General features: G+C 41.8%; 1 protein-coding gene across 1 annotated transcript in view; it reads left to right on the forward strand.

Moving 5' to 3' along the window:
- The first annotated feature begins 1042 nt into the window (after positions 1-1042).
- Positions 1043-25537, forward strand: part of LOC105693906 (chondroadherin) — a 51958-nt gene continuing 27463 nt past the window's right edge. The window contains exon 1 of the mRNA XM_012414149.3: positions 1043-1209. The gene's annotated coding sequence lies outside the window, so the exon portion shown is untranslated. The remainder of the gene's footprint in view (positions 1210-25537) is intronic.

Below are 25537 nucleotides of genomic sequence, written 5' to 3' on the forward strand. Positions count from 1 at the left end.
TCGAAAAGTTCGAAGTAAAACGGTCGTACGCGGTAGCTCGGATTTTCCCTCTTCCGTTATACAATTATAAGTGCGGTACGCCGGTGCCTGTTCTCCAGGGTAAAAATTGAAGTGAATATTAGCCGCGACGACGCGCAATCTGTACGCCGGTATCGGCAGTATTTTACCTATTTGCTGCGAGAAATCGCGATCGGAATGCAAACGGCAAAAGAACAACGGGGAAACTATATGATATCGGTGTATAGGGGTTGAATTACAACTTGCAAAGTTTGACGTGTAACGCACCGCGGTGTTGAATATATACGGTGTGCAGTAAAACTGGCGGGGGGGGGGGGGGTTTGAGACTACTTCATTTTGTTAGAATTTCCAACAATTGCAACGGCGGGGCACCGCCAAAGTGACGGGGGTGACTTGAGTAAACTTTTCTCGCCATGGGATTATAGGGGCAATGTATAGACAAACTCCGAACTACACATGCCTCCTTACACATAGGTATCTATAGCGATGGATCCCAGGGAGTAAGAAATATCGCACTCTTAAGGACGCTCTCTTTTCCCTCGCTCCTTTACCCCCGTGGTCACGATAAATTATCGGATTTGAATTGCTCGAGGAGCGTAAGTTTCGTTGGAATTTTTTCTCGTCTATCTCGGAATTCGTTCGAACCACCCTACCGGTGGTTCGAAGCGTACCGTACGCGGGGTTTTAGGGGGTCGGTCGGACAAGACAAAGCTCGTCCAAAGCTGCGTCGGAATGGTGGTCGTGCGAAAGTTTACAAGGTGGTGCACAAGGATGGATAGAGAATTTGTAGCACGTACGTAGAGGTAGGTACAGCGGTGGGTACAAAGGGGGAAAAGCTGAAGGTTGAGGGTTGCGAGACCAGGGGTGGTTTCAGTATTGACCCAGTTGCCGGCGCAAACTACCTACGGAAGCTTTCGGAGTTGGTAGGACCGTTGGAGGAGGGTTGAATTGAAGGGAGACAACGAGCGCTGGCGCACAGCGTCCCGACGCCAACGCCGCGACGCCACCGCGACGCGCGTCTCCGATAGAACCAAGTAGGAGTCCTCGGGAGCACGAGGTCGTAGTTCGTAGTAAATCGGTCCTGAACCTTCCCTCCTAACACCAGTACCGTAGTAACTCTCTTTCACGCTGCGCGATGTACGACGTTTTCCACGCGCTCCAGTGATTATTAATATTTTACGTGATACAAAGGTGAGTGAGATGATTGTTTCTAATTTTTCCCACCTTTTTTTTTTTTTTCAATTTATTTCCTTCGCCGTGGAGGAAATATAATTTTTGTCGTACAATCGACGTTATTCATCTATGCACACCTATTATTTTTAACAAATGCAACGGTAACGTGATACGATGAGCAAAATGAAATACAGCGAGATACACGAAGATCACTCCGTCCGGTAGATCTGTGATATGTAATACAACCGAATTTGAAAATTACCACTCTTTTTTTTTTTCCGTTTGTTTTTTTTTCCCATTTTAAAAATTCCCAGGAAACTCGCTCCTCTCCATGTTTACAGCTTCATCTTTTTCCCCTTTTCTTTTTTATCTCTGCCTGGAATAACATCAGAGAGAGGAATTGTGCGGGTGCCGTGAGACGCGTAACAAGTGGGTTCGTCATTTTCACGAAACTCACCTTCAAAGTTAAGGAGCCGTGCTTGACGTTACTTTTTTCCATCTGCTTTCCGTCTCTCTCTTTTTCTTGATCTTCTTGAGCTTTTTTTTTTTTTCACTTTATCTTTTTTTTCTTTCATTTCTTTCGCGTCGTGTGTGGAATTTTCATTCGCTTCAGCGATAGGACAAAAGAAGAGAATGAGATCGAAAATAAAAACTGAAATGAAATAGGAAAAGATATTTTCTTAGGGTGTTTATCTGGTAAAAAGCAAATAATTTTAACTCACTATCGGTGCCTCGAGTTATTTTATGTATATCAATATTTATCGAAGGCAGTCGGGTGTACAGCTGCGTCGTTACGTGGGCATAAGTTCGACTTTTATACTTGGAATTAGTTTTTCATTTAATTTTCAACAAACTCTCGGTGCACGTACAAACCTATAAAATAAACGAAATGGGAAATTGGATCTTAAAAAAAATGAAAAAGCACGAACTTCAAGAGAGACGTAGAAAAATTCTGAATAAATAATTCCATTCGACTCGAACAAAGAAACTCGTTCATTTTTACATAATGGAGAATTGAACGCGTGGTTTCAGCGTTTTGTTTTCTCGAATGAAATTGGTACAAATGCGGCGACCAATTTTAGTGGTAAATCATTCGAAAACCTGGAACCTCAACGGTGGAGTATCGGAGGGTCGATTCAAACCGAATTTTCTGCGGTACGTTTCTTTGTTCTTTCCACTACACGCGTAATGTAAATTGCCCGGTATTCACTGTAAATACCCGTGCGATTGATACCATGGTTTCATTCGTATCGAAGTTAATTGCCGATTGACAGAAATGTATGGCGCGATCGATACGGATATCGCAGCTTTTTTTTTTTTTTTTTTTTTTTATCTACAACCTCTTCAATCGCACGAGTTTTCCCACGACTCGAAAAATTTCAATATCCCACACTGCTGGTAATTAGCTCAATTTTCGTCCTCGGAAAATACTTTTTTTTTTCATTCATCCCCCTGAGAAAAAAGTAAAAGCTCGTAGGTGTCTTCGAATCGCCCGTTCCGAAAAATAAGGGTGAGGGGTGTATGCTTTGGCTTTATTTGATATTTTTGATATATCTTGTAAATCAAATTGCAAGGCAACCGTCCCAAGGGGTTTTTGATATTACAGTTTCCACTTGAGAAACTCTAACGTTGAACCAACATGGTGTTTTTCGTTTTTCTTATACTTCCACTATGAAAATTCAATATATCGCCGACAGGGAAATGCATAATACCGACGTAGGTATATAAAATTATGTAAACACTTGTTCAACTACTCCGGCGTACAACACTTCTTATTATTAATTTTTCTGTTAGTTTTTCTCCGACCTTCGAGATAAAATATTGTCGGGGCGAAGCCCCGTCACACTGTGCAAGAACAACGGAGTAGATGTAAAAATAACGTTGACTTTTTCGCACTTTTCGAGGAGTGACAAAAATCGACCCCAATTTTTTTTTACACCCTTTTTTTTTTTTTGTTTTTTTTTTCTCCAAGAGCGCGTGACCAACCGCAACAGTTGTAACGCGTTTGATAACAAGCAGAATATATACGCCGTAATCCTGCGAATATACACGTTCGATCTCTACGTTCCTTTTTCCTGTGCGTGAACCGAACGCAAAAGTAAAACAAACACATCGATAAATAAAAATTGAATATCAGAAAGAACAAATATCAGATGAAAAATGGCGCTCGCTTTTGGAACCCCGCTTCAGTTTCTGCCGCCGCTGCAGCTGGTGCAGCTCTCGAATTATTGGTGGTAAATTTTTCACAATCCACCGCGCCTTCATCCCCCTCCGTAGTCGATAAACAACTCTCGAGAAATATCTCTATACGGGTGCAAGCTCGTGCGGATTTTTCTGTTTTTTCTTGTTTTTTTTTTTTTGTTTTCACGTTACTTCGGATATCCGAACTAACTTCGAGCACGGGAAGAATCTCGCGCTCGAGCCACACGTACAATTTAGCCGGTAACTCGCGGGTGGAAACAAAGCTGAATTTATAGCGGCGCGCGATTTTCGCGCACACCTTTGTACAGCGTACGTAGGTATTATAATAACGGAATAATCCATAACGCCGGTTCTCCACCTACGATTTTCAACTATATATACATCGCGAAACTCTCACCTATTTCTATCGGAATCGGTTTTATTGTACATCCTCGATCCGAACCTGAATCTTGAAAACTTTATAATTGACTTTCGACGTGTATAGATTTTATATAATATACATTATATAAATGTGAAAAGCTTGAATAAATAAGTCGACCCGTTTCCCACGAAATTTAGACCTCCTTTATTATTAACGGGTTGAAAATATTCCCGGTATTATTAGCATTATCGGATAAGGTTGTGACTTTTTCTTTTTATTTCACTACCCTTATTCCAACAATCTGTAGTAAATCAATGTCACGTACAGAAACCCGACGTTATACGGTTTATCGTTATATACTCAAAGCTCCATACAGACGTACAGTACATAATTGACCATTAGGCAATTATCGCCCCTTACGCACGCGTCAGACGTTCGAATCGAAATTGAGAAATTCCGACTGTGGCAGTTAATCGCGAAGGTCGTTCGCACTGGGATCCCATAATCGAGCTTTTTATATTAACCGTAAAAGCTCAGGATGAAACCAAAGCATAAAGCGAACCTGTAGTGCGACATAATCAGCGAGTTCGATTCTACCGGTTAACTTTATTTTTCTTCCATCCACCCAAGCGACAGAGTCCGGAAAATCGCGGACTTCCCTGTGTCCTTTTAACCTACTTTAGCTAGCGAACGACCGATTTCGAACATCGCCGGAGCGGAGCTCTTTCAACGGTTACCAGATCTGATCAGAAACCGAACGGGAAGTTAATCATCATTCATCTTCCAGGTCCTTTGGTTGCACAAACAGCTGTTCTTCCATCTCGGCTGTAGATTCGCGCCAATTTTTCCGCAGGCGATCGATTCCGAGCCGCCCCTCCGAGTGAAAAGAAGCGATTATTTAACCGAGCGCGACTCGAACGGAGGTCTACGTATATATAGAAAAAAAAAAAAGGTGGAAATTGAAGGGAAAAAAAAGAAATCGTTTTCTCCAGGTTCGATAACGGGGTGAGCTACTACGTGTTCATTAAATTTACTTCGTGCAACAGTTGAGTTTTGTCATCCTTACAGTTGAATACGTTCTAGACTCCCTGTGTTTATAAAATTCGTCTTTTCTAGTTACATAATGGAAATTATCTCAATCCATCTTTCGCGTTACCGAAATGAACGAGGGATCACGTTTCACCGGTTCGGAAAACGAAAACTCGGTCCAGCGTAATGAAAAATTGATGATACTAGCGAATTCTCACTTGAAATACACTTTTTCGTATATACAGGTATACCGAGAACTTTGAATCCTTTGATAGAAAGCGGAAGGTGTGTGGATACGGGGGAAAATTCACGCTCTGCGAATGTTTTGCATCCGCTGGTGTGAAATCGTCTGAGCTTTTCAGTCAATACAATCGATCCTGACGGAATAGCTGCTTCGTTCGAGGCGTATAGTCCCGCCTCAACACCGTGGTACGAAAGTAAGCTTTATCCCATCAGACAGATCGTTCGATAACTTCTCCGCTCGCTTTTCACGCTCTCGGGATAACTACTCCTCCTCTGATCCCGAATCGTGTGGATTGCTTTATTAACGCTTCGGGAAATCCCGGCTTTATGTGCACCGTCTCGAGTCGCGGAATTCAGCAACGCGGAATCGCTGGATTTACGCGTGAATTTAACCCTGCCAACGGATAAGCCGGTGGAACGGGCGTTTCTCGCTGTATCCGCATCCCTCAAACATCGCGTCCCCTGGATATCCGACGTAGTTCCTACGTACGATTTTTATCTTTCACTTGTTGCCCGCTACGTACAGGAACGAACCTCTACACTCCTTACCCTTACGAACGGAAGAAGATCTCCGTCCGAGATATCGCGTGTCTGACGCCCTGCGGGATCGACTGGATATAAATGCGCGAGTTGCCCGTCCTCTAGCTTCAGAAATCGTTCCACGTCCACACAATGCACGTACTCACTCTATCTTCTCCTGCGGGATCCGCGTAGATTTTACGCGCACTCGAGTTACTCCTAGCGTCCGATCGGCCGCGACAGATCCTCCTTCGTCTTGTTCATTTTTTTTTTCTTTTCTTCTTCCCTCTTCTTCATCTCCCTGAGATTAAATTTACCGACCCGTTAACCGAAGATCTGAAATTCTCCCGGTGGTCGTATAACAATTGCGGCTGCGAAACTGCGCCGTTGCTGGACGTGTCCAAGTTGTATACGTACGATGTTTCAGTGCGCGGCAGGGAGAACTTTGAGAAGCGAACTATAGTCGCCTAGCACCGGTAATTGTGAATCTCCTTGGAAGTTGTTGTACTCTACACATACCCACATCGTGAAATTGTTTCTTGACAATTGCGCAACGGGGAATTACGGGTGCATACGACAAAGAAAATCTTCGAGAGGGTTGGAAGAAAATTAAAACTCACGGACGAGAACTGAACCAAAAAAAAAAAAATAACTAAGAAACGGTAATTTCCAGTTTCTTATTCGCTAGCACTTTCTCATCTCTACTTATCCCACATCGAACGGTTTTTATTTCTCTGACAGCTGTTCTTTTTTTTTTATTTCGAACATTTTTGTATTTATACGAACGTGATCTGTTACCTTATTTTTTCGAGGTAGGTGAAATGCGCGCGTAGTCTCGCAGCTCGTTCGGGACGGCTCTCAATTCCCCTTGACTGCTATAAAATTTAGTTAAACCCGGTAAAAAGGTTCTCGTGTTCCCGTGCGAAGGTGAATGGCTAAAGGTGTTTCGTGGGACCCAAATAGTCGGCGTATCAGGGGATCGTCTGACCCCACGCTACTCGTGTAAAACCTCGTTTTGTATATATAAGTACGATTCTCGTAAAAAGTTCAAATAAAATAGGGGGGGGTGAAAAAACAACTAAAAAAACCCAATCATATGGGACGGAATAAATTGCAGCCGATTGTCATCCGCAACGATGAATCAAATTCCCGTGGGAATCCGGCGTTTCGGATCCGTGCGAGACAAACTATGTACGCGAGACGATCTGGAAATTTGAAAAAAAAAAAAAAAAAACACGTTCTTTCAAACCGAAGATAAAAAAAACTAAGCGTCGCCCCCGGTCGGTTAGCCATCTTTCCCGGTGGTGTAAGAGATGGAAAAAGTCGTAGCGAAGAAATATGCTTGGCATCCATCAGCCTTTGTTCTCAAAGGTATACGCGCAGGTATAGCTATCTCTTAAGAAAATGGTTCACAGCGCGCAAGCTTTTATTGCGTGAAGGTTATCGCGCGGCAAAGCGGGACGCGGGGCGCGTTTATTACAAAAGTTTCTTGAACTGAATCCCGCAGACGATGAGGATAAATAATTTATGTGTACAATATACGTGTACACGTATATCCCTCCTACGCACGTTGTAAAGCTTTCACAGTTACACCGGAGAGTTTCCGTCAAAAGAGAAACCCCTTTTTCCCTACAACGGAGTGAGGTTTATTTTTGACAAATTAAAAGGTACTCCGTCATGAACCGGGAACGAAACGGTTGCCTAAATCGTTGGCAATTAACGCCCGCGATACACCGTTTGTGCCATTCGCGCATGTACGCCATCCAACCGCGCCACCGAATCTCATACGAGGTCCTCGGGTCCGTCGAAAACTTCGTTTCATAAATTAAAAAAAAATATTAAAAAAAACCCCATTCCATTGAGATAACGGAGATGGAATGGGGTAGAAAAAATATTTCTTACATCTTCTTCTTCTTTTCCCTTTGTCTGCGTGTGTTTGTTTTTCTTTTTTTTTTTTTTCTTTTTCATTATTTTTTCTCCCTCATTTTTCCCGTCGTCACCGTATGAGTCTACATGGGGTACTTTCCATCCATTTATCCGTAATAACGTAACGTCCGCGGTAAACCGAACCCGCGAGTTAATTTCACTTATTTTCAACCGGAACTGTTGATTTTGCTTCCTTTTTTTTTGTCCCTCCTATCTCTTGTTTTCGCGGACGGCGAATTCAGCCGTGCAGGGCGGTTGCGGAGGTAACTCGATTTTTCAAATTAGTCGGTTGCACCGCGCTGGTACGAGAAGCTTCCGCGAGAAGATTGAGTGATAAATATTGTGCCAAGACTACGTCGTCGTCGTCGTCGTCGTCGTAGGTTGCGTGGAACCGTCCTACGCAAAACCCCGAACCTTAAATGACAGTTTTATAGACGGAAGTATTGGCTCCGAGAAAACAGCCTGATAAGAGATAATTATATTTGCCGGGGAGACTGAGGCCTTCGAATAATTTCAATAACACTCCAATTTTCCGCGCCGTTGTCTCAGGCTAAATAAATAATAACCCGGCTAATTGTCTGCACGTTGAAAAACGAGAAGAACAAAAAAAAATTAAAAAAAAACAATTACCAACACGATCTTTCTATACCTGTAGACACGAAGGTGAAGCGACAAAAGAGCCACTCCAGCGACATACTTCGCGCACAACAGGTAACGACTATAAGAGCGAAAATCTGGCAAAGTAATTGGCAGCAACACTACCAAAGACGAAGGGCGAGCGAGGTACGTGTAGGTAGTCGCGCTACCTGTGCGATACCTGAAGATGCGAGCCCCTCACCTCCGCCAAGTTTGACTCGCGTCTCCCTCTTTGCTTTCGTTGCTTTTTACCGGTGAAGAGTTCTTCGGAAGCTCGACGGTCTGACGATGAGCTGCAGCAGCGCGTTGGTTTCGAGGTTTCTCAGCCGGATCAAGTGAGTCTTTTATTTTTCGGTGGGTATCGTTTGAACGTATCGCACCATCGCCGAGTCGAAGTGCGGTGGAAACGGTGCACGTACGACGGAGGTCGCAACGTCGCTACACCTGAACCTGGATTTTCCTTGGAGAAAATTGAAAAAAAGTAAATTGTATACGACATTAGAGAAAAAGCACACTGCAGCGTGCCTCGGATGTAAGGAGTGCAACACTGTGCAGGATATGCACTCAGGATTGTTCTATCTCAAAGATCTCTGCTGCAGTCTGCGTCCTACGTACGGTTATCTCATTCTTTTTCACTTTTATTTCTCTCTTATTTTTACTTTTTTATTTTATTTTTTTTCTTTTCACTCCAAAATAACACCTGCAGTAGCTCTCTTCGCGGCGCTACCGAAGGAACGGCTGCAACGTTGCAGCCATTTTTATTGCCGGTTTAAAAGTATCATAACGTCGGTAAAGTTTAAGGTGAAGATAAATCTCTGAAAATGTTCCATATATATATATATATAACATATACGTTTCCACGATTATTTTACTCGAAAAGAGCATTATAATGCTTTCAAATTTCCGCCCAATGTAATGTACTTTGCATAGGAAAAATGGCGTACCCCGCTTACCGGGTATGTATGTATGTATACATGCATATGTATGCGAAAAGATTTCACATCATGTTCCGGAATTACGTAGCATTCTCTAACCCGGAAAACGATAATTTCATCAGATTTTTTTTTGTATTATTTTTCTTTTTTTCTACCGCTTTTCCATTACTTCGTTTTCTCCTCTTTTCGCTTCTCTTCGACTCAAAAGTTACTCCGTGCGGGAACAGAGCTATACACGGCTGCGGGTTATTGTGCGAGGAAGTAATTCACCGAGTTACTTTTGCAGTTTGGTTGAGAAAAAATTGAAGAAAATTAACTAGTTCGCGAATATCTTCATACCCCCCAGTGTAAAAGTTCTTCTTCTTCTTCTTCTTTCCCTTTGTCTGCGTGTGTTTTTTTCTTTTTTTTTTTTTTTTCATTATTTTTTCTCCCTCATTTTTCTCCCCCTTTGCGCGGGCGGGGTGTAACCTACACGAGTTTCTTCGGGGGCGGTCGATGAGGATTTTTCCGATGGGCGCGGAATCGCGGCCGTTAGATAACAGGTGGTCATCCGGATCAGTTCGAAGTCTATTTTCTTCCCTATTACTCGAACGGATCGTTTCTCTATACAGTTAACGTTAGCGAATAAAACTACCTTGGAAAGATTCCAACGGCCTCGGTGTATCGCGTGTCCTAATGGTTTCGAAATGGGTGAATTTTATCCCCTCGAGAACACCCGTAGGACCCGAAGCTTTTCGAAGATCGTCGTCGGTCGCTTTCGGGGTTCCGCGTCTATGACCATATCTCCGACCTCGTTCTTTCGTAACTCGGTTTTATTCCAATCGCAAAAAAACCTTACAAGAGTTTACCTCCCTAGTGGCCTCGAAATCTCGCTCGAATCCACCTTTTGTACACCTTTACATAGCACACGGACGTACACCGGTAAAAATCCTGCGGGGGTGTTTCCGGTAGCTTAGGAAATTGGAAACGAAATTATTGCGTTATAAATTTCGTCCTCGTCGCACGAAATCGTCAATGGAACCGATAAATTCGATTGGATTTGGGACGGAGGGAGGGAGATGGGGGGGAATGAAGTAACGTACGACGAGTGTATGAGGGAACCGTCGATAACGAGGAGCCTGCATAACTAGGTACCCGAAATGAATACGACGACGCGAAATATCGCGTGACGGTGTTGGACAACCGAAAAGACGCGCTGGCGAGAGGGAAAGGAAAATACAATAAAGGGACAAACTTTTGACCCGATACGGCGGGGGAATGAATAAAACAAAGACGAATTATTATATTCGTGGGGCGAAGTGGCTGCAGGAGACTTTGCTGCCACCGGCCGCACACGCCACACAGTAATCCAATTCGTTGTCACCCAACGCTGTTACGTACGTATATCTGTATTTGTACATATGTATGTATACGCGTAGGGGGTGCGTGCATAGTCGAGATAGTGTCAACGAGGAAACGAAAATGGACGGTATTTGGTAATTGAATGAAACTGTAACGGCAACGCTAATCTCGTTGCCCCAGCCGTCAGCCTCGGCCATTTCGTGTACGAATTATACGAGAGAAAAAAAAAAGGACTCAGTGCGGAATACGTCTGGTCTGATTTTTGCCTCTTCGCTCCTCGTCGCCGAGTTTAATCGGAGATAAGATCGTCGAATTTACGTCTAATTTTCATCCCCCGCAGACGATCTTACCGATGATTTTCCACCCATATACCTACCCCCGTTCGATATCTATTTCGAGTGACGAGCAGACGGCAAACGAGGAGAAAGCTCAGAGGTAATTTTCCTGATTGTGTACCCCCTTTTCAGTACATCGCTCGGATGTACCTCGGTACATATACATATATGAACAGTTACACACGGTTGTGTACTCGCAATGTTTCCACGCCTGGCAACGGTACTCGGTTTTAATTAAGCTAAATGTACCTGTAGGGACATCTAGCATCCTACGTGATATCCGTGCATTCCGACGAGCGTACACATCTCGAGGAGTAGTATTAAGAAACCGTCGTAACGAAGAACATTAAAAACTCGAATTAAGTAACGATAAGCTCCAAAATTACATCGGCTTATTGTTAGTTGGGAGAATCGATGCAAAAGCTTTCTGTAAAGAGTTTACGAACGACGAAATATGTATGTGGTCGTCACTCGTCTGTCAAGCTGCCGAGACGAGCTGTACGGTCCGAAAAAAAAATTATTCGGTTGCGGAGAAAAAAGGAGACGTGACGCTGAAGGAAATGTGATGAAAAAAAAAAAAACTAAAAAAAAAAAACTAAATCCCGACCAAGGTTTCAAAAGAGATTGTAGCTACGTAAGGCCCTTTTTCATCTGCTTTTTGTTTCGGCGTTATTCGGTTCGCCTGAGATTCATCTCCGAGCGCGTTCATTGTACGACCTGATTCGGAAGTTAATCTGGCGTTTGTGTCGTGGGCGAAGTTTTAATAAACTTTCATTTTGTTTCGTCCCGCTGCAAGGAATGTATCAAATGCGTAGTATGAAATGAGAACGAAGCTTTGTCTACAGAGAGCTGGTTACGCGTGATGTGCATATTTGAAGTTTGATCGGTGACGGAGGATGAAAGAGGTGCGTTTAATAAATTAGAGTTCCCAAACCGGAGCTTTTTCTTCTGTGCCGCGTACGTCAGGCGGACCGCGGAATACGGAGAAGCTTGGGGCACCGAGAAGAATAGGGGCGAATGCCGAAAACTCGCAAGAAAAAAATCAGGTAAAATTTCCGCGTATTCGAACGATAAAAAATTGAGTAGCTTTCGTTCGGTTGACCGATGTCACCGTCACACGCGTATGATTTTTCCCATATTTGTGTCACGGTGGAGAAAAAGTAAGGGAATAAGAAAAAAAAAGATATCGTCGTCGATAATACGAAGCAAAAACGATTGAGAGGAGAAATATTTAAGTGAGGGAGCCAGTTTATAAAAGGGTTAGAAAAAACAGGAAAATTTCTTACCACTTCTATAAAGTACCAAAAGCTTGAGGGGGCTTTCGTGCATGATAAAACTGAATTGACAAAGCTGACGAGATTTTGGTGGTCGGGCGCGACGTCGTTTGATTTCTGTCGTCGGACATGTCGTTCCGTGGTTTCTAATTTCTCCGTGAAGTTTCGTCCACCCGTACAGCGTACGATTCTTGATTGGGGTGATTTCTCGTGAAAGCTCAGAGGTCAATAAAGTTCCAGTCGGTTCGATCGACGGCGGTTTAAGTCTCGAATCGGAAGCCTTCATTCAGTTCGTCAATGACCCATTTCAATGACGTCGATTCTCGAGAAATTTCTGGAGTTATGGAACTCGTCTATTCTCGTCACGTTCAGGGTCTTTGTTACTCGAGGTATTACACCTGTTGGAGGGAGGATTAAAATCCAACGCATTGATAAGATTCGTGCAGGTCGCACAGGATCAACTACGTAATCATTTCGACGATAATCGTGTAGAATTTAGTCGAATCAGGGTTTGTTCCTTCGTATAATTTAGGCAACCCCGAGCGACCGGTGGTCTGATCTTATTGTAAAATAATAAAGTGCAAACATCATGTAACCAATTACTAATTACGCCCAGACATCGTTACGTAATCACGTGTATTATTACGTTTGTCTCGCGCTCTTTTCTGTTTGCATCGGGTAAATAAAATCGATCGAGCTTTATTAAGAGCTCTATCTCTCACTCTCTCTCTCTGTTGTAAGAGGTTTCGACGATCCGCTCTCCGAATTGCGGCATTACCCGTATTTCGCTATATTTGTACTCGCTGTAACCTACGGTAAAAGAAAGTTCACAGATCTTGAGCTGGTTAAGAAAAATAAAAAAGAGAGATAAATTTCCTCTCATCCGATTCAAATTCAAATTTGAGGACTAGCGCACACCTCGTTCTTACGGCTGAAATCAATCTCGCGAATATTGTAAGTGGCTGCGGATCTTCATTGATTTTTTATACGTAGCCTCTTCTCTCCCCGGGCGATTGAAATTTACCAGAATTTTTCCAATTTTACCGTAACATCGCGTACGTTCAATGCAACAAGTTTTTTTTTCTCCGATTTTAGATATTTAACGAGTACGTATGATAAGCTATGGTACGTTCGCGCGAGATGCTGACATAATCCCCGTAAAACGGGATTCGAGGCTTTGTATACAACCGCGAGTACATAATTAATCCCTCTGTGTCGGCGGAGGCAATTGCGAAATACTTTTTTGGTCATCTCTTGTTTTACAATTTTGTTTGTTTTGTTTGTTTTTTTTTTCTTCTTGTCGAGGGGGATAAACGGAAGTACTAAAAAAATTTGCCCAATTTGTGGTTCAACGTTGTCGGATGTGATAAAAGTTGTAAATTTTTAGGAAGCAGTTGACGCGCGTGGACCTAAAGAAGATGATTTTCCGTGATTTTTCGTTCTTAAAGACGTGATATTTAACGCTGTAGTACAACTTTAACGTCGGGCGTAATTATGTAACTGAAAACATTCAGCGAGAGTAGTTGGTGTAAATTACCGCCCAGTTTAGCGAGTTCGAGAGAAGAGAATTTTAAATAAAGAAAAAGAAGCACGAAAATTAAACGTACCGGAAAGAGAAAAAAAAAAACAAAAAAAGAGCGAACAAATAAAATAAAACGGGTGTATACGGTTCGTACAACGAACGGCTATACGGACCAAAACGGTGGAACAAACGGTGAGACCCGTACAGAAATCTTTTGTTCACCATAGACGTGGATAACAAAGAGCGCGGTACCTGCTACTGATGCTGCAGCTACTTTTCCGGGTATTATTAAAGTCGGCTAACAACCTACAACTTTTACAAAACTTTCAGCTACCACGGTGTTGACAGTTAATCCGGATATGCAGTTCAGCCCATGCGGTATAATAACGCGCGTTAATAGCCGCAGAGACATCGGTAGTACAATTTCGCTGGGGTGTCGCGTCTCACACATGGCTCGACTACTTTGGAATAATTATTTTCTTTTTTTTTTGTCTCTCCATTCACGAAAGACTTCTCGTACCCGATTTTTTTCCAACATCAAAAAGCGTCAGCGGGCGCGAGGGGGTGTGAATTTTCCTCGGACAAAGGGAATCGCTGTACAGTTTTTTTTTTTTTTTTATATTTTTATATGATTCTTTGGTAATTAGTTTTTGTTTTTTTTTTGGTTCCCTCTTGAATGTTTTCTTTTGGAATAGAGTAGACGTACAGGTGGCGTATAGGTACTTCGCGAGTGTCGGTTTTGCGTTAAAAATAATATGTACGTATATTCGTGCAAATGGTTGACGTGAAAGCGGCGAGACCGCGCAAAGCGCGACTTTTTGTGGGCGTGTGGATAAAGTTTATACGTATATCTATACTTTGTTTTACGAAACTGTTAAACGAGTAACTAGCCCTAACTACCCCACCGAACGCACGAGCTATCGTAAATACCGAGAAACGCGTTGATAATGACGCTCGCAACGCGACTCCGATATGGGGTGAAAGAAAGGAGAAAAGAAAGTACGTGAAAGACTCGGCGATTACGCGGTTATTTTCGCATACCGTCGCGTCGGATGACAGATTGCCACGCGCATTAAACGCGCACATATTTTCGCGTCCGTGTGTACCAGCTACCACCCGAAAACCTCAAATTTACCTCTGTCAGCGTCGAACGTTACCCAGTCAAATTTCCCTTGGGCTTGAGGACTGGGAGCGACCGCCTACCGACTCCGTCCCTATCATAACGTACGGGACTTCTTCTAATTCCTGATCAGACCGGGGCCCTAGGGTGTTAAAATTTTCGACCCTGCGCGGCCCTCCGCCACCGGACCTTTTTCTCCGGATACACGGTAATTAGCGATAACGCGTATTTCGTGATTATTCGAAAAGCGGGTTCGCCGCGACGGGACTTCCTCGTGAATTATCTGTTCATTTTTTTTCTCTCTCTCCCCCATAAATCATCGTGTGAAATAAATTACACGGCGCGACAGCTATAGTTAATTTGCATGGTAACGAAGTCCGCATAGTTTCAACTTTCTTCACCTTCGAAATTGAATTCCAGTAAGCTCCGTGGCGCGTGCGTTCGCATAGCCGCGGAGGGGTGGTAGATGTAGTAGATGGAAAAATGTTTCTCGAGATTCCTTTTTTTTTTTTTTTCCTCCTTCGACGAAGGTCACGCTCAGTTCCAAATCTCTCGAAAAGACCACCCCCCTTCGGCGAAAAGATTTCCGACGAAAAAAAAAAAACCGTGCTTACCAACGACCTCGCGTTTCCCCCATCATATACTCGAGGATCGGTAATGATTTATAATTGCCGTCATCGTGACAAGTTCATTAGCGTGTTCTGGGCGTACGTATAAAAAGTATACATTTAGTGAAAAAAAAATTTTTTTATTCTCACAGACGGCCACCGTAGTTTCTTTCTTTATCCTCACGTATATATACCACTTGCTACGATCGATCTTGTTCTTAGGACACATGACAGGAACCACACGCTGTTAGGTCGCCGTTGCTTTCAAATTATTCATCACTTATCGTAAGCCAACGGGAACGGTGAATGATGAAAATATATAGCACGCGAACATCTGGAATAATGCGTCTTTGAAAAGAAGAATTTTTTTCCTTTGCGTCGTATGCACAAAACCAATATTCCTTTCGTCGATTCAGCACTCGCACTGTAATTTTCTTATCGAGCGTCACCGCTGTACTACAACGTGTATCGTCACGAGCGTGGAAATAAAATTTGACCTTTGACCAACCTTTTTTTCCTCCGTTGATCTGCATTGTGTAAACGGTCGCGTCTCCAATTTTTCGGGATTCAGTGAAAAAAAAAAAAAAAGAAAAAAGAAGTAATAAGCAATTAATATCGTGTCAGTTTTGTGGTCGTAACTTTTTTTACGTTGTAATTACGGGTTGTTTGAATTTGTTTCGTTTTTTTTTTTTTTTTATTTTCAACTAAAGCTGCGTACCTATGTCCTGTGCGAAGTTAAAAAATAGGTAGGGAGGTTCATGCATGTCGCAGCGATAAATTTGCGGGGATTTTATGTACGTATACTATACCTTTGCATATTCCGTCGCGGCAAACTTCCGCATCCAGATTGACAAATTTCAAGAGAAATGTGGGGAGAAAAGTAAAAAAAAAAAAAAAGAAATAGAAAAAGCTGAGGAAATAAATAACGCGGTTTATATACGCTCTCAGGATTATAAGTTATACCTCATATCTGGTTTCTCGTAAGTTTATTCGTTGCGGTTGTGCGGTAGTGTGTTTCTGGAGTCCGATATATCGTGGCTAGAATCGTACGGTTTTTTGGCAAAAAAAAATTTATGTCCCGCGACCGCGAAAGCCGTGGGAACGAAAAATCTGATCCAGGAATTTTATATCGAATGATTTTTATATTCAGAGGTATTTTCTTTTACACCTACAAGCGGGTCTGGAGAACTTACTTCTCTGGATTCGTGTATTGTGGATGATTTTCAAAAAGTTTTTAAACGGAAGAGAACGAAAAATATCAAAAGTAATGAATAAATTTATTGCAAACAAAAAAGAAAAAAAAAAAAAAAAACAGGAAGCTCGCTGAAAGGTACAAAATCTTCTGACCACGTATATTTACATCACATTAACTGAAAAGCCCTTATATTACACCGCGGTATTATATATTTGGTAAAATAAAATACATAGTAAATTCTTGTTTTTTACCGTTCATCCAAATTCGGGGAACACAAATTACGGAGATGATGGTACATATATATACCAACAAAAAGCTCCCGTGGGTGTATTTCAAGAGGGGTGAATTTTTCGAGCTCGTACACATTTGCAAATTCCAACTCTCGCGCCGGTTTTTACATTTTCTTTTTTCTTTTTTTCTTTTTTTATTTCTTTTTTTTTTCTCTTCGTTTCTTCCGACATCGAATGTTTTAAACCGCTGGGTTATATATTTTACGATATCTGCATAGCTTCACACCGGTCAGACTATGTACCTGTAGTATATACTTGAACATATTTATATTCAGGACCTTGCAAAGTGGACCTCTAGACCGGCTTTACATATATGATTCAGCAGCTCCAATGCTCTCTGTAATGCCGAGCGGTGTGTGTTTGGCGTTCGAATTTCAAATAGGAATTGAAAAATTCAAGTCTCGGAATATCTGCGTAGTTTCTACCTTTGCATGTGCACCGCGTCTTCCGCAGCTTTTTCCAACTTATAAAAATAATTTTATCATTTCCTTACAGAGTTTGTAGATATTTTTTATAGGTGTGTACCCTCGCAGTTTATACCGTGAAAACGGATTGGGAATTTCGCAACGAAATGACGTCGAGAAAAAGTTTGATATCGGGGAAGTTGGGATGTATAGGTATGAAGAAAAAAGAGCGGATAATTTTTTCCATTCTTTTATAGAATTGAGGCGTCAACGTTACAAGGGACGGAAAAATGTCATTGATCGAGGAGTAAGGAGAAATTGATTGTAGAAGTGTAGAGGAAATTTAAACGAGCTCTAGGGAAATAAAGGCGTCGGTGTAATTTTCACGTAGTTTGCAAGGTAAACCGTCTTAACGATCGACCCGTATACGGTTCGGCAAATGGGGTATGAAAAAGGGTGTGGAAAATTGAGCGCTTGAACAACACTCGCTAAAGTAGTCACGATCGGAATTATCCTGATCACCCAATGAATCCAGGATCTCGATCAAAGACGACCGGAGCTTATGACGATGAATATGTCCGATTAATTTCCGGAAGCGAAAATTGAAAATTGTGAAAACTGGGTGTTTCCGAGTCACGGTGTGCTTTTAGCGGTGACGTCGCGACGTCGAGGTCAAGCTAAAAATCGTCGTCGTCGTCGGACAAAGTCCGCTTTCCATGACGTAAGCGTGTGCTTGTGATCCATCTCTCTCCTTTTTCCGTTACCCCGACGTTCTGTTGTTCGCCTTTTCCTTCAAAGTGGACAAAAGTAAAAAAATTCAAGCGCACAAAAATTAGATACGTGGGAATACCTGGACGCTTCTTTCTCCCTTTTCGTTGCGCTTCGTCCTTGGAAAAAATCAGAGGAAAAAAAATCCGTACTCACGGGGTGGGTGAACGGATGTCCTGTAAACGCGAGTATATAACTCTGAAACATTGTTCTCTGCAGTCGGTCTCGAATTACTTTTCAATATTCCTAGTCTTTGCACTGGTTGAAAGAGTAAGGCAAAGTTAATTGGTGAGTTTTACAAATCGAACGGCTCCGATCACAATTATCCGATACGCGGGGTGTAACGGACTTCGAGACAGCGGGTAGATCAAACGTGATAAAAGTGCAGAAAAAAAAAAAAAAACAGATTCAATAGAAAATTTGAATTTTTCATGAATTATACTTTGAAGATGGATCGTTCTTCGCAGGTGGTAAAATTCGGACTTTTTATTCTCATAGACGTTATTGCTCCGGAGCATTAATCATGGAAACAGAAAGCTCCGGAGCGGAGAAAGGAGGATTCGGCCCAGATTTCGTGTCATGCGAAAAAAAACAGTGGGGGGAAAGAATAAATAAATAAAAAATAGATCGGAAAGTTCGATCGATTTATTTTGGCGTGTATCTGCCTCACCGCATTACCGTGTCTCCGGTGCTGCTTCAGGGACTCTCGTTGTTCGAATTCCCGAACACTCCTCGGAATCGTTTTGACACGCGGAGCTGTTTGAAACCCTCTTGAAACTAATCGCCCCTTGAACATGACGATCCGATTGACTGCGCGCTTTAAAGATTATTCGAGGATTAAATATAGGGAGAAATTAGAAAATCGCTGACGTGTGGCCTAACTGCGCCTTCGTACTTGCTGATTTATCAATTTACGAAATTATATCGAAGTCAAGATGAGGAAAAATCTAAAGTTCACCGACATCTCCCGGCGTTCGAAGCGTTTCTCAATTTTTTTTTAAAAGCTTCATCCGGTCATCTTTTTTTAAGCGGGTTTTCAACTTTGAACGCCGTGAGCGCCAGCCCAGCTTAAGACGGGCGATTCTACTTTATTAACAACAAATAGAAAAAAAAAAAAAAAAAGAAGCACCGTTCATATATCTTTTCCATCGTGTATCCGTTCTCCAAGCTCCGGCAAAATTCTCTCTTCCCTTTACTACCCAATAAACTTTACGTTTTCCCATATTTTATACACCGTGGCCATTTCATCAGTTACTGCAGCCGGTATATATCTATATAGGTATAAATAACATAAACATATTATTTCCCTTTTCCCAACTTTTGCTTCCAAGTATCTTCGCGAACTTCTGTGCCAACATCTTACACGCTCACCACACTTCGTTTATATGCCGCTTCTCCTCGTTCTCATCAAATCCTCGTTCATCTTCAACGGTGGGTCTTTATATATTATTCATTTTAATGTTTCCCCCTCCGGTAATAAAATACATCGCAAGTTTCAAAAAAAACTTTACGTCAAAGCGAAGGGAAAATTTTTTCGTTCAGATCCGTACCGAACAGAAAAAAAAAACGTCAGGAATCAATGACCGAATGAATGAATATGAAATAAGAATAAAATAGAATTCCGGTTCTGCGGAAAGATTATTATATAGGTCAGTACCAATGGTGGTTGTGTTGCAGTTTAAACGACGGACCGTTCCGGGGAGTAAAAACGAGAAAAGTATCCATCACTTATCGTCATAGCAAAAGCTTTTTCCCGAGGATTCATCAGTTCCTCGAAAGCTTTGAAATGGAAAATTTGCCAGGCAAAAGTAGATACGATTTTCAATTGGAAGTCGGCATATGGGTAGTTGTATTCATCTCCAAAGAGATTTATCCGTTTATCGAACAAGGGAATTCAGAGGAGCGCGCTCTGTACTATTGGAAGAATTTATCAACGGAATATACATACACAGGGCATTCGATTTTAAACGTACCATTTTTTCCATTATATTTTTTAAACCTGATGAAACTTTTTCAACGTCTTGACGTATTGTGGGGCAAAATGTAAAAACGTGACCCAATTGATTTCGGGATGATTTCTCCATGTGTTCCCGCGTAGGGGACACGAATCGGTCAAGTAAATCTAGGTACAGATTAGTCGCATCGAAATATATCCTGGATTTTTCACTTTTTAGATCAAAAAATTGGCGATAACTCGATCAATTTTATAGATAGATCAATTTGGCTTTCGGATTCGGCTTCCTGAGATCAAAATACATGGGAATCGCATGGAAAACCCGAAAAAAAAAAATGTTGATTTTGACCCCAAAATCGACGAAATTTCAAGGGGTACCCCTTTGGATTTTTTCAAAATTTGGTCAAAAATTTTTATTTTTAAAAATTGATCGCATGGCACTTTTCTCATGTAATTTGACCTCAGAAACACGAATCCGTCGTCCAAATTGAGCTACGAATTTTTCCCATCGAGATATCACCATTTTTCTGCTCGAAAAAGTGAAAAAATGGCGATAACTCGATCAATTCGATGAATAGATCAATTTGACTTCCAGATTCGGATTCCTGAGCTCAAAATACATAAGAATAGCATGTAAAATGAAATATTTTTTTTTCGCCCAGAATCGACAAAATTCCAAGGGGTACCCCTTTGGATTTTTTCGATTTTTGGACCAAAAATGAAGTATTTTAAAAATCGATTGTAGGACACTTTTCTTACGTATTTCGACCTCGGAAACACGAATCCGTTGGTTAAATTGAGCTACGAATTTTCCCCATCGAGATATCTCCATTTTTCTGCTCCAAAAAGCGAAAAATCGGCGATACCTCGATCATTTTTATAGATAGATCAATTTGGCTTGCGGATTCGGATTTCTGACGTGGAATACCCTATGTATGAAAAGGAGGAAAATGGATTTAGTAAACTTCTGGATCGGTCGCGTTCGCCGCGGTTATCGTGCAGTGCAGAGCCTCGATATTTTAGACCTCTTATGTGAAAGGAATATTGCTGCATTTAACTCACGTGCTGCAGCCTCATATATACATATACATATTGTATACTCCTGCGTGCAAAAAGCATTTAACGGCATAACGTATCGTCGTTCTAAATCAAACGGTAACCTCGGAACTTTATTTGAAACCGACAATTTTCTCAGACCTACCGGCTGGCTTCGGGTTGCATTTCATCGATACCTGGTCCGGTATGTAGAGTCCGCATTAACGACGAAAACCGAATTAGGGCATTAAAAGTTTAGAAGTTATTTCAACATTTATAATACAGTCGACTGTCGATTATGATCACGACATTCAATATATATATATATGTATTTCACAAATAACGGTGTAACAGGCGTACGAATCAGATGTTATCTTTGGCATTTTAATACATCCCGAGTTATTCAATCGATATTTCTTACTTTTTTTTTTTTTTCTTTTCGGGTACGGACTAAACATTCCATGACGAAGAGGCGATAAATAAGAATGTTCAACGAGTTGCGTGCGAGAAGGTTTGATGCAAAGTATATAATATCGATTTTGACGTCCGTCAGTTTCATGCAACGCACACGATATCAGGTGCGTGGCTAATTGCCATTAAACATACCGAAGAGATGCGCCGTTACCCTGCAGTAATACGATGTATCAATTTCATTACGCATTACGCAGATAGTAATACCTGCACCCTCCGATATTCACCCGTACGTCGGAGTCACCGATACCCGCTCCGTACCTGCTGTTTTTTCCCCCACTTGATTAATGATACGCGCCAACGACAGAGAAAATAGGAAAAACCCCGGGAACACTCGGTGATCCACGTGACTTCACCGGACAGTTGGGATTCTAAAATATTTATCGCGTAGAAATAGAATTTCGAAGAGTCTCTTTACTGATTGACGGAAAAGTTTCTCCTACATCGTCCGTCCGTTCCGCTGAATTGAACATCTGCAGGATGTCGAGCGTTCGGTCGATTTTCCGGCGACTCAATCTCCTGGAAAATAAATCTTTCGACAATGAGATTCTCCGATTCGAACGCGTTCGTTCGAGAGGTTTTTCAAATTGACAGAACAACGGGCGGCTGAAGTGATCCAAATTTCGCAGCACTGAGCTGAGCCACTTCGATACCCCCCGTTCCGTTATCCATCGCCGAAAGCGTCGCCTCGTTCTTATAGAAAATCTAAAAATCGAAAGATAGTTTTTTAGATTTTTTAGAATAGAAATCCAAAGCCACGGCGCAGCTTTCATCGAATCGACTTCGCTTCTTTTTCCTTCCAGAGACTGGGAATCGAGCTTTGAGCGCACCGAAAGTTGGGCAAGGTCGGGCGAGTCGAGGTCAGGTCGTGCGAGGTCGCCTCGGTTTGGTTTCGTTAGGATACGTAGCCAGCTATCGGGTACATCCTGGACGTTCATTTTTCCAGCCACCCCCCGGACGTTGAGGACGAATATTAGTCCCGTAGAAAGCAACGATATTGCGCAGGTTCTGCCGACTAATATCGGTGAGATTGGGTTAGTCTGGTTAAGCTTTAGAGTAGGAACCTGCACCTCGGTGCCGCGCTAGATCTTTGGCCCATTTTCCTTTATTATCTCGGAGGCCAATTAAGTTGCCCTATTCCAGTGTATCCTACGCGAGCCCACGTCTCGTAGATACGCGAAACGAGTAATAAGTGGTACAAAGGATTATACAACCGGGAGAACGTCGTCTACTCCGACGGAGCACATCTCGCGGTATCTACGAGGTAAAACGCGTAGCACCTCCTATGTTTGCCGCCGAGGTGGACCCCTACGCCAAAGTTCGCTTACAAGGTCAACCACTCAGGTTCGACCGTCCCAACCTGACCCAATCAAATCTAATCTGACCTTCGCGTTTTGCTTTCATGGTTCGCCCTCGAATATAAGGGCAATATTATCTATCCATTATTATTGGAACGATCCTCGCGAGAAAAGGGACGAGTCAAATTTTCCTCGTAAAAAGGGCGAAAGGGCGATCCGTCCTCGTCATTATCCGACGGATTGAATCGATAACCGATAGCCACCTGAATTTTTATTGAAATCATACGGTAAAATGTCCTTCGCAAAAACTGACCGAAGGAATCGAAGGCGCCCAACTTTTCGAGAACATACCCTGATTTCACCCGCGGTATCTCCGACGCGTAGTGGGTGTATGCAAAGTCGGAACCTCGTCGTCTGTCACTTTTGAAGGGAGATTCAGAAGCCGGATAATATCCCTTCCGGGTCGCTTAACTCACACTGACCAATTCCCGTCGTCGCGCGACCTAGCCCTGAGGGAGCATCGGAAGGATTCTTTTTTCCGCGTGATCCCAAAAAAAAAAAAAAAAAAAAAACGTCCGCACGTCCCCGGACATTTGCGTATAAATGTGGGCATTGCGTGCCCGTGAATGAATATTATTTTTTTTTTCACCATCCCGCGGTGACGACTGTTGTTTCTTTTTACATTTCTCGTTTCATTTTTTATCGACATTAAAGTTTTCCAGAAAGACGCCGTTTTTAGATTTTCGGAACGGTGAGCATAATTGCGCGATAGAAACGTAAATTCAATACCGTCTCTTTGCCCAGGTGGATATATATATATATATTATATTTAAAATTACCCCCATTTCATGAACCTCCAGCTGGCGAAACGCGCAGTGCACCGAAATTGCGATGGTTAACTTGTTTCATGCGATTGTATGATATAATTAATAAAATTTCTGTTGATTAACGTGCTAACAACCTCCGTCTACCGTTGTACCGCGCTAGCTATTATTCTTCCTCTTTATGTACGGCGCATAGCTGACTAAAGTGCCTTAGCAATTTTGCACCCAGTTTTATAAAGTCGCTCGTGAAAAGAATGTTAATTCTCACGCGGTATAATATTAGCTGTCTTAAAAGCTGTACACCCGCCGCTGCCCGCTGTACCGCATCTCGACTGTTTGCAAAGTGAATTTAAAAAATTCAACACCGACAATTTCGAAGGCGTGTGAAATTAGAGAAATAAAAAAAAAGAAAAAAAAAAAAAAAAAACACCCGCGTATATAAAATGTGAAAAGAAGATTGTAACTTAATTCGTACTGTGCGTACACCTATATATATATATACACACACCTTACGCGGAATACCGTTAAGAATAAAAAGAAGTGGCCGGTATGTACCTGCGTCTTACTTTCGCCATGAATATTTTCCACGTTGTATCCGAGTAATTATTTTTGCAATAAACTCTCACTTGAAAAGTTCGATTGAAAATATTCGATATTAATGCAGAGGGCTGAGCTACCCGATTGAAATGAATTTTTAAAACCGCGAGCAAGTTTATAATTTCAATGTTTCATCGCATATACGTTCAAATATTAATCGAAATAGCTTGGTAAGGAAGCGAGACGGTGAACTCTTCGTTCTTTATTTTTTTCTCTGGAACGCACCTTGGCATTTCTTTTCACCCTTTTACACGCGAAACGCGACTGTTCTGGTTTTTTTTTAAACATTTTTCTTTATTCCGCAAAGATTCCTTCTTGGGTTCGTACGTCGCGTGCAGGTTTTTGTTTTTCTACTCGTGAAACGATAGTCATCGCTTGCGAGCTACGGATTAGATTTTTTTCTTACACGCCAAAAACGCGAATACGTCAATTTCGATAATCTGAGGGGATGTTTCTTCGTGAAACGGAGAGAAAAAAAAAAAAAAAAAAAAAACAAAAAAATAGAACGAAAGTAAAATAGAACGTAATCGATGAGCGTCGTTTGTCATTTAACCGATATCAAAGTTGAGAGTGAAGTTCTGCCGTTGAAATCAAACCGAGGGGTTGACAAGATTGATTCGCATTAATCGGCAACTTTTTCATTCCATTAAATTTTTATTCTGTATTTTATTTAATTCAATTTCGATTCTTCGGTGGCATGTAGTTCGTATGATATTTTAACTTCAATTTATCTTTCGGCGGTGAAATTATAACGGGTTAATGAACGGTAAACTGTTCAGCCTGCAGTAGAATTTATCGCGTAAGCACGCTTTGGAAACGTTTATTATTCTAAGGACTTAATTGCCTTTATCTACCTATAGAACCCATTGCGAATCTGATGAGATCGTTGCGTTTCAACGTTATAAATTTACGGCATCATTTCCACCACTAGACGAGGCGGAGATCTACGGGGTATCGCATTCGGAATGGCGTATTGAAATATTTTTCGAACTTATATTGATTTTTGGAATATTGAAAAAATCGTCCTCTCAACGTCACCATATTTCCATAGTTATACGACACGTCGAGATTATTTTTCAATTTCAAGTTAATTAACTACGCTATAAACATTCCTCAACCCCCAACCGCATAATTTTTCACCCCAACACTAAGGCTGTCAAAAAAATTACTTTCGGCCATTAGGGTTTGAAACGAGATAGTTGATCGGGGGTTGTAAATCCTTGGAGAAGATTAAACTATAGTGGGTGAATTTGAGGGGTATACTCAGTCGGTACATAAATCCCTATCGGAAACTCGGGTATAATTTGGGTCTCGGAAAATTAACACTTCTGTAAATGTATGTATACATTATATATATATATATATATATATATATATATATCTGCACAGTTGTATCAAGATGACGTTTACATGCAGAACGGAGAGCATTCGAGACGTCTAACCTTACCCCCCCAAAAGC

The sequence above is a fragment of the Athalia rosae genome, chromosome 3 (assembly GCF_917208135.1).
Source record: "Athalia rosae chromosome 3, iyAthRosa1.1, whole genome shotgun sequence".
NCBI lineage: Eukaryota > Metazoa > Arthropoda > Insecta > Hymenoptera > Athaliidae > Athalia > Athalia rosae.